Source organism: Solanum tuberosum, unplaced genomic scaffold (genome assembly GCF_000226075.1).
Source record: "Solanum tuberosum cultivar DM 1-3 516 R44 unplaced genomic scaffold, SolTub_3.0 scf00906, whole genome shotgun sequence".
Lineage (NCBI taxonomy): Eukaryota > Viridiplantae > Streptophyta > Magnoliopsida > Solanales > Solanaceae > Solanum > Solanum tuberosum.
Genome location: NW_006239808.1, coordinates 18,966 through 30,436, shown reverse-complemented (window position 1 = coordinate 30,436; position 11,471 = coordinate 18,966). Strand labels below are relative to the sequence as shown.

The window sequence follows — 11,471 nt, the reverse complement described above, 5'->3', positions numbered from 1 at the left end:
ACATAATGATTAGTGCGGGATAATACTTGTTTATTAAAATTTGGAACATCGAAAAACGATATAATAATATAAGTTCAAAATTGTTTAGAAAGGTAATAGAACGTCTTCATATATAGTTTAAGTGTTTTTTTTAAAATTCGAGACAACTTCAAGCTGTTAATTTATATCCTTATCTCTATATAAATATGCATTCCCCATTGATAGAGCTGCAAATTTCTTACAAAAATGGATAACTATACACTTGTGCTTGGATCAACTTTGGCCTTGAGCTTTCTTTATATTATTATAGCAAAAATATGCAATAGAGGCAACAAAAAATTTCCACCAGGGCCATCACCATGGCCAATTATTGGAAATTTTCATTTGTTAGGTAGAAAACCTCATAGATCACTAGTCAATCTTGCACAAATATATGGTCCAATTATGAATTTGAAAATAGGACAAAAAACAATAGTTGTCATTTCTTCATCAGCCATGGCAAAACAAGTCCTTCAAAAGCAAGACTTAGCTTTTTCCAATAGATTTGTCACTAATGCCCTTCAAGCACATAACTATTCCAAATTTTCTGTGGCATGTCTTCCTGTTTGTCGTCAATGGCGAACGCTTAGGAAAATCTTGAACACGAATGTCTTCTCTTCCAATAAGCTTGATGCTAATGAACATCTAAGGTCTCAAAAGGTGAAAGAGTTGATTGCTTATTGTGCAAAATGTAGTCAACAAGGTAAAGCTTTGGATATATGTCAAGCTGTTTTCTAGACTAATTTCAATTTGATGTGTAACACCCTTTTCTCCAAGGACTTGGCTGACCCTTTTTCGGATTCAAAGGTAAAACTTAATAACATGATTATTTTTTTTGGTTTCCCACCCAGTGTCTGGAGCCTACGTTGGAGCACCGATTAAATTCAGATTGCGCAATGCATGACTCATTCAGGGGTGGCATTCCCAACATAATTTAATTTCTCCATACCCAGGGAATGAACATGAAACCTCTGGTTAAGGGTGAAGCAGTCCCTCAGGGCTTGAACCTGAAACCTCTGGTTAAGTGTGAACCAGTACCACCACTGCATCACCACAACTCATGTGATACCTTGTTATGATTTTTTGTGTACTAAACGGTATACCAAATGTCCTGTTTTTGACCCTTTTAAAATTTTAAAGGTTGAGTTGAAGGACATGATATGGGGCGTCATGGAAGAGGCTGGGAAGATTAACCTAGCGGATTATTTCCCTATACTTGAAAAGATTGATCTTCAAAGAATAAGGTATCGCGTAAACAACCATTTTGGTAAGCTGTTTAAATTCTTAGATGATTTGATCAATGAATGATTAGAGGAAAAACAAAGGAACCATGGCGAAAAGAATGATGTTTTGGAAGTATTACTCAACTTCAGTGCAGAAAATCCCAAAGAGATCGATCAAAATCATATAAAATCAATGCTTCTTGTTCGTGCTCTTCTCTTTTATCCTTTAAATTTTAGAGATGAAAAATTTCAACATTTCCTTCACCCCTTCTCGACCTCTCGACCTCATTATTTTGATTTAAATTGTCCATGAAGTAAGAAAGAAGAAGAAAATAATAATTGAGAATACACTTGGTTTTATGTTGCTTGAACTAGTTAACAACGTGGTAGAAGATCAAAGGTTAACTACAACAAATAGAAAAGAAGAAATAACATAAGAATTTAACGAGATTCAGTCAAGTCAACGTACTTTGAACAAAAGTAGATATATAGAGTTGTGCATTATAAATGAGAAGAATAGTACAAACAATTTCTACTTACAACCCTTATTTGCAAGTCCCAATTACCCCTAAACCTACGTGAAAATGGCTTTCTCAAACCTATAAGAGTAGAGATTTTTTAAAACCTATAAGAAAACAATGGGTTTCCCAAACTTACTAGGAGAATAACTAGTATAACTAAAATTCACAAAATTCAAGAAATAAACAAGAAATAATTGAGGGTTTAAAATATCCCTCAATTATTTGAGTTGGTACAAAACTACCTTTCATCCTCATTTCAGCCTTCAAATAATGTTAATCTTTTGGCTCAAGAATATCCTAGATATAAACATTTGGCTCATATTTGCCTTTATTTTTAACAGCTCTCCTAAAGTAAAATTATTAAATATGTATTAATTTATTATGTTGCCTAATTTGATTGGTTCAAATTTCAACTCTTCTCAAATAAATAATAAAAACTACTTATGATTCGTATTTTTATCCAATACAGTAGAAAATAATATTAATTTCATGATATTTTTCTATTGACATATTTTAAATCAATTCATGTTTATTATAACCCAATTCATTATTATCTTGTGGAGACTTAGAGGGTGTTTGGATTGACTTAAAAGTTGGTTAAACCTACTTTTAAGTCAGTTTATGATTTCTGGAAGTGTTTGACAAATATTAAAATAACTTAAATTAAGTCAAAAATGACTTAAAATAAGTTAGGAAGTGTTTGGCAAGATTAAAAATGACTTAAAATAAGTTAAAAATCAAAAGTAGGTTAAGTTTGACTTTTTTATTTCTGACTTAAAAGTTACTTTTTTAAGTCAATCCAAACGGGCTCTTAGTTTCACTGACACCGCCATAATCTGTTTCTATTATTGCTTTATCCCTTTAAGACTGTTTTCTAATAGAAAGATTCATTGAATGTCACATCTATATATGCCTATTTATATTATCCTAGGTTAAGGGATCGAGTTTATTATGAAAAGTCGTATGACCATTTTAAATAATGATTCCTTTAAATATTAACTTCAAGGATCAAAACCACACATTTTGTATAATTGAAAGTTCAAAGAAACCAAAGAGAAATGAATTTGAATTTGAGTATCACAATTCACAAGAGGGAGAACGAATTTGAGGGAATGAATTGTAGTTTATTTAATTTAGTTAATAATTGTAGATTATGTAATTTAATTAATAGAATTGTAGATTATGTGATATTTAGTTAATAATTGTAGATTATGGCATATTTTCAGCTTTCACAAGTATATATGAATCTTTCCATTTATATAGTTCATTTTAACCCAACATATTTCAATCCAAATAATATTTAGATAGATTATTGACTCATATATTTATCATCTAAATCCATTTTAACTCATGTCAATCTGCTTATACCCCTAATTTATTTAAGAGAATTATTAAATATTACAGGACTTATTTGTTGGTGGTACTGATTCACCGATAACAATATTAGAATGGGCAATGGCAGAAATACTTAGACAACCAGAGATTATGAAGAAAGTCCAACTTGAGCTTGCAGAAGTCGTTGGAAAAGGAAAACTAGTAGAAGAATCAAATATTCCTAAACTCCGTTACTTGCAATTCATTGTCAAAGAAACCTTAAGAATGCATCCACCAACTCCATTTTTAATACCCCGAAAAGTCGAGCAAGATGTTAAACTTTGCAACTACATCATCCCAAAGGGGTCATTGATTCTAGTTAATGTGTGGGCGATTGGTCGAGATCCTACTTTTTGGAAGGACCCTTTGGTATTTAAACCTGACAGATTCCAAAGTTTAGAAGTGGATGTGCGAGGGCAAGATTTTGAATTGATTCCTTTTGGTGCTGGTCGAAGAATATGTCCTGGTTTACCATTGGCAATGAGATTAGTCCAAATAATGTTGGGTTCACTCTTGAATTCCTTCAATTGGAAACTTGAAGGAGACATTGAGCCAAAAGACTTAGACATGGAGGAAACATTTAGTTTCATCTCATCCAAAGCTCATCCTTTGCGAGTTATCCCATCTCCTTTTTGATGTTGTCAACGATATTCATATTTACACCAAATCATATATTTGGCATACAATGTTGGTATAATGTAATAATGTGCACGTAAGATTTACTATTGTTGTTGTTTTTTTAGATTATGTTTTTTGGTCCTCTTTTGCACTTGAAAGTGTCTTTTCTAATAAACGCCTTGTCCGTTAATCAATCCAAATTTTCATTCAATGCAAATACAGATGGAGAAAAGCTACTATATAGAGTTTAATTGATGGTCCTATCCTTCAGGATGGCTCAGTTGGCTCAATTGATGGTACTATATAGAGTTTAATTGATCCCCCTCAATGTCTTCTGAATTGAGCCTATCACATAGGGTTTGTCTAGTGCGATTTACATTCCCTGTGTGGTTTGCAGGCTATTACACAGTGTGGGGTTTACCCAATGCTCACCCAAAAGGGTAGAGGCTGTGGCAGAAATTGTAGCGGCGCGAGTTATCTTAGGGTTACAAAAAAAATTGATGGTCCATTTGATATTTAATTTTTCAAACGGGGACATATATTCGTCTCCTTGGGTTATCTTTCATTTCTAGAATATTATTTCTTCCTCGGTTGATGGAAGCTTTTGACTATGTTTCCTTGTCAAAATTGGAAAAAAAAAAATAGTTTTTGTTTTTAAAGTGAAAAATGATTTTTTTAAATTTGTAATGTCTGGTTATGATTATAAATTGGAGTTGTTTTTGACTTTTTGTGAGTAGTTTGGTGATAAAGAAATAAAACAACTTTTTGTTGTTTATCAATAATTATCTTTATTTATTTTTCTCCGAATGTTAGGATTTTTATCAAGTCAATTTTGATTACATTATTTTTGTCACAGTCGGTTGAATATATTCAAGTATTCGTTTAGTTTGATTAACTCATTATTTTTTGTTAAATTGCATTTTTTACATGTCATTCATTTTATTCGTTACATTTGTTAATATTCATTTTATTTATTACTTTTATTAATATTCATTTTGATGTTATTTAGCACAGTCTAAAAATATATTTAAATACGAATAAAAATTGCATACATATATATTTCATTAATTAGTAGTTTTGACCCACGATTTTAAGGCCATGATATTTTACAAGGATGGTTTTTAGATTTCCTATTTAAATCATTACTTGGTGATAAAGTTAGATGTTGATGGATAAAATATTTAAAATTAGGATTGAATAATTTTCTGATTTTCTAATTCCCAAAAAATGACCTCACTATTCATTGTCTTTTCCAGTGAGCTTACCGGAGCTTAACCAGTCCACCACCACAAACAACCCCTAGCCTTTATCATAATTTAACTTTATTTATTTTTGGCTCTGTTTCGACTATCAAATAAGATGGACATTATTTTTTATTTTATTTCCTCATTATTTGTTGAGTTGTTACCTATCATTTATTATTATTTTGGATCATTGTTAATATTATATATTTTAATTGATATTGTGTTTATGTTTATTTGAAAATTTGCTCCTATGAATTTATATTATTTTGGTTTCTTCTGGAACTTGGTTGCTCTAAACTTGTATTCCTGAATTGTGGCACTGTTATTTTGTTGATATTAAATTGATTCTTGTTACATGTAGGCTACTTTTATTATTGTTGATGATAATTTTGATTCTTGTTATATGTTGGCAATTTGCTACTGTTAGCTTGTTATTTTATGGGTTTTTTTTCCTTCAACTTATTGTTACAAGTAAAATTGACCAATGAAAAAATTTCTCCGTCAATTTTCAAGGCCTTCCCACTTTAAAAGACGGTAAATTTAGCTTAAGTTCATATACATTGTATGTTAAAAATGGCCGATGAAGAAATTATCGTTCATTTCCAAGGTCTCCCATGTTCATAAGACGGATTTTTATTTTTAAATTATTATTTAATTCATTTATTTTTATTCATATTTATTTATTAGTAACACATTTACTAAGTACCTTTACATGTATCCAGAGTTGAAGCTACTCCAATATGCAATAGAAGTTTATGCAATTTTTTTATTCAAAACAAATTTCATGCCTCAAGTATACGACTATTACCATGTCAGTTAAAAAACTCACTGTTTATTTTACTTAAACTAAATATGACTTATATCCTTAAAGAAAGTAATGTATCATTGGAAAAAGCTGACTCTGGACTTGAAGGATCCTATGGATGGAGGGATAGATCCTCCATGCTTCACTCTTAACTTGGTGTTGTACTATTGCTACACTGCATGCAATAGTATTAACCTAGATTATAGACCCAATTTCCAAACTATCTATATGTTAGGGCCATCCATGTTCAAGGTACACCTCACTTTTGATATAATATGATCGTATGCAATGATAGTAACTTGACTAGGTTGGGGTCGAATCTATAAAAAATATGGTAGAAGTCCTTCATGGTGACGTATTGGTATGACTTCTCAACTTATAATAGATTTCTAATTCATAAGTTGTAGAGATTGATCGTAGTAAATTAAACTAATAAGACGAAAAGTAAATATGCATGTAAACTTATGTGATTAAAATACTAAGATTGTGTTCCCATAATGGATTCCTTTCGCTACTCGGTAATCATGCAACTAAATGCACTTAAGCTTACGAATATGCACTCAGTCTCCAATACTACCATACAGTCTCTTTCGAGTTCATGAACAAAATATCTACATATGATGCTTCCACAACTATATGAGTTATTGACAATACGAACGACCGATTATGCCAAGAAGATTCAATTATACACAATTAAATCTATTAAATAAGGGTTAACACCTCGAGTTTATACAAATCTTCTTTTACCGAATCCCGCTCTTTTGAGTATGTAGATTAAGATATTAGGACATCGGATGATGTTTGCAATCACTAATATTTTTAATTAATTTAGAAAAGAATTTTGATATCTAACAACTCTAATAATAGGCAATTACACAAAAACTTTATGAACTACACAATACAATGAATTTCATAACCTTAGTAAAGGTTTTAGCTATTCATACTTGTTAAGCCCCGAGCCTACACCCTAGACGTGATCGACGCTCGAGAAATATTTCTGATTCCCAAGTGAACCCTTGGTATAGCGGAATACAATTACTCAAGCAATAAAAGACTTAGAACATAAATCGATCTCAAAGAAAAACTAAATAAGAATGTCTGAAAGTACTCAATGTTATAACTAAAACAATTTGCAAACCATCTCAAAATAAAAGGAAAATACTGAGAGACTCCTCAACTCTAACTATCTATGAAGCCTCTAATACTAGGATAGATGTCGGGACAACTCAACAGTAACAAGAAAATAAATGTGAAATCCTCCAGAAAATAAGGAGGCTCACCAGTTATTTGAAGTGCAAAGTGATCTCAACGTATGTTGATAATCCTGAACTGCATCATAAGAGTTGCAGGTCGAATGACATCAGTACATTAAATGCACGAGTATGTAATATAGCCACGACGAAATAACTGAATGAAAAAACTGCAATAGATATAACATAAACTCAACTGAATGTAAAAAATTAAAGGAATGAAATCATTTAACTTTACAAAATACTTTCTCATCTCTGAACTTCAACATAATAAGTGATATATTTAAAATACACTTTAACTATATTGAGATATTTCCTAACCGACAATCATCACAATGAGCTACATGATGATACAACGTCTTGTCCATGCTACCAGAACTGTCCTATATCGTGCCGGGATATAGAACCTCTCAACTAAGTGGATCTGCCCGAAGTCACTAAGGATTCATCTAAAAAGTATGATCATGTACCCATGTTGGCAAGAAGTGGTTTATGGGGGCAGTGAGTTGTCTGAACTCTCCCCCATATTGGTGCTCAATACTACTCCCAATAATATATACTATTTGCTCAAATGTATAAAAACATACTTTTTCTCTGATTTGAGATAATTGCTCAAACTAACCTCTTAAAAGAGGTAATTGCTCTGAAATATCTCTGAAACTCATTGCTCATTTAGAAAATAAGGTTTCTCTTTTCTCAATGTAAAAAATCCATTCTGGGTTGAGATAATTACTCACAATGGGCCTCTTTAAGAGGTAACTGCTCTGTACTCAATCTTTCTGAAATTTTTTTATAACTTTTCTTAAAAAAAGTAAGATTCTCTTTGTTCATTTAATAAAACATTTGGGAAATACATAGTTCCCTTATACCCTTGCTTATCTTGGTTAAGCTTTTTCTCAAACTCTTCTTTACTTTCTCAAAACTCAATTTGAACAATTATGTTTAATTTTGTTTAAAAGATTCTCAATAAAAACTCAATGAATACTCAGAAATAAGGCTCATGCTAAAAATAACAACTCAATAATCAGGAAATAGAATTCAATAATGAGTAACTCAAGAACTCAAAACTCAATATCAAATTATCTCAAGAATACTCAAATATAAGGATAGAACCCTAGCTTACTCTTTTATTGATTTGAAAGTAGATGCAGGGCGTGGGGACGAACTAGTCTAGTATTATGATAGCCTTACATACCTGGAAGAACGAAGTTCTTTGGCGAAATCGACGAAACTCAAAGAACGCTTGAACCCTAGCTTTTCTCCTCTTGGAACCTTGCTCTAATGACTTGAAGCGTTAATGAACGTAAAAGAACTAATTAACACTTTCTAAGCTCTTAATTAGGTGTAAAACGTTGTGGTTTAAGCTTAGAATAGGGGTTAAAATGACGTAGTTTAAGTGACAAATGCATATGGGAATGACCAAAATGACCCCAACTTAAAAAAATGATGAGGTGCCTTAAATGGGAGGTTTCACAGACGGTTTAAGGCTCCACGGTCCATGAAAAACTTCACTGACAGTATAGCCGTCCGTGAAACTTCGATCGTCTGACAGGGATTCACTAAAATAGGCATAACTTTTTACTTCAAACTCGAATGAGGAAAACTTGATGACGTTTGAAAGAGGGCTCAAATACCTTTAATTTGATAGGTAATGGGCTACCTAATTCATTATGTGCTGAGAGATGCGATCGTGTAAAGTTGAACCAAAACTTAAAGCTGATGGATGACTTGTACGGACCCTAAACGGACCGTACAAGCCACCACAGATCGTCTAGGGTTCCGTCCAGATGACTCACCACTTGGCAGTCGTGGACGGTTGGCTACCTCCCCCTAAACAGGCCATGGACCCCTAAATAGACCGTTTAGGGTTCCATGAAGGGTCCATGGTCCATTTTGGGTTCGTGGACTTGCATGTTAGCCCTCTTTAGCCTTCTCAAAGTTCGAGGTGTTACACGAACGATTCAAATTTTAAAAGTAGAGTTGTGAGGTGTTATAGAATGATTAGGGTCTTAGCTTAGAAATTTTTGGGGTGTTACAATACTATAAAGAAATAACAAGAATAAAGATTAAAAGAAAACATTAACCTACTATGAATGTTGAAAGTTGGAGTAATGTTGGAGACTTTAGTCGAGAACTATGAAAATTATAAACTTGGACGAGATGAATACTACTACTACCCTAAAATTATCGGCTACTACTATTCTCGTCTCCTTCAATTAATTGAAGCATGCACGTCTATTTATAATGGTACAAGAAAGTCAAATGCTCAGCAAATAAGGGAAGCTCCACCGATAGTGAAACAAATTTTAAAATCCTACAAAATAATAAAATTACATATAAAAATACAAACAACTATAGTGAAACAAATTTTAAAACATTCAAAAACACTACTACGGGTTTGTTTAAAAAGCTATCAGATAATTGGAATTTGTGTAATTACTAGGGTAGTATTAGTCTAGTAATTATCCAACCCAGTAATTACGTTGACCTGTTTATTTGTCACATTATAATTACATTGTAATTACAAATGTATTGTTTGGTTGCACAATTGCAATCATAAGATTATATTGAATTTTAAGAATATAAGTTAATTATCTAAAATAATAAAAGAAATTATTAGAAAAATAAGAGACTTTATAAATGATATTGAATTAAATATTTAAGATATATATTATCTTTTGAAAATATATTAATCAACAAACATATGTTCTTAACTAATATTATAAAATAATTGATTTATGTTTTTTTTTAAATTATATATAAATTAATTAGATTAATAATAAAAACTAAAAGTTAAAGATTTCTATGAACATTATAAAATACATGTTTGCAAAAAAAATTAATATTATAAGTATAATGTCATAAATTATGAAAATATTTGACAAAAAGATAATCTATCAAGTCTAACTAAAAAAAATTAATGACTTGCAATTTAAAATATCAAGTCAATACTACTAAAAAAAATGAAATTGAAAATGCAACATAAGTTCTAAATTCGAAAAGAAATTTAACGTAATACACTCTTATGTCAAATTTCAACATAACATACATAAATGTGATTTAAAAGAAATGAAAAACGTAAATCTATAACCTTATTTAACAATGAATTTTCCTTCAATTTAAAAAGTAGAACACTAAAAAAGTTATGCTAATGAAAAAATAAACATAGAATAAATAAATAAAATTGATAATATGAAAAATCACATGAAAGCAGGGGTGCGCATCGGTCGGTTCGGTTCGGTTTTATGTGTTATTGGTTCGGTTTATCGGTTTTCAGTTTGTAAATACGTCAAATCGATAACCAAACCAATAACATCTTTCTTATCGATTTTTGATTAATCGGTTTATGGTACTTAACGGTTCGGTTTTCGGTTTAACCAATAAGAAAATACTCATATATATTATATACACGATAAGAAAATTTTCATATAAACCATATGATTTTTCCAGCATTTGGCATGAAAGTAATAATCATAAAAGTAACAATCATTTTTCTTGTAAGTTTAGACACTAGACACATTCAAAGGAAAAAAGTGTGGAAGTAACAATCGTTTAACCATTAACAAAAAGTGTGAAAGTAACAATCGTTTAACCACTAATAACAATATTAGTAAATTTAGTATAGTCTTATTGGGTTATCGGTTTAACCATTAACAAAAATCATAAAATCGGAAATCAAACCAATAACCCAATAATTTTTTTTGCAAAACCGTTAGCCCAATAACCCAATATCAATAAACCAATAACAGTTCGGTTTATTGGTTAAATCGGTTTTTGCACACCCCTACATGAAAGTAAAGGTTGAGAATACGAAGAAAATGAAATATAAATAATATAAAAATAATAATATATTTTTCGAATAATAAAAAAAAATAATTTAAAATAATAGAAATTAAAAGAAATTAAAAAAATAAATAAAAAGTAATCAACTTGTAATTACTCCATGTAATTATCAGTAATTCATAACCTCTTCCTGAAAATTAGAGAGTGTAATTATCTCCTACCAATTATACCTAATTATCTGATGACCAAGTAATTATATGACCAACTAAATATGTCAGATAATATAATTACACCAAATCTAATTATGTAACAATTATACTAAGCCCCATTAAGTCATTTTTCTTTTGGTTGAAATAAACTTTATCACAAACTAGAAGGTCGTGTAATTACAAAATAAAAATGTCTTTATTCAATAGTCTAACTTGACTTGCTAAAAAATATAAAGACTGCTTTTTTTTATTATTTCCACAAGAGCCAAAAGATATAAATTCCACCAAAACTCACGTGGACGGCTTTTTAAGGAAAAAAGAAAAAGGATAAAACTTTTCTACTTTGAGTTTCAACTTTTCTATAAATCCTCTAATCTCCAAAATACCCCTAATCCTCATCTGTTATTCAAATTCAAAATAGGGGTG

The 11,471-nt window shown here is 30.7% G+C and overlaps 1 pseudogene; it reads left to right on the top strand.

The window, feature by feature from the left end:
- The first annotated feature begins 225 nt into the window (after positions 1-225).
- Positions 226-3,852, top strand: LOC102605630 (geraniol 8-hydroxylase-like; annotated as a pseudogene).
- Positions 3,853-11,471: the final 7,619 nt, after the last annotated feature.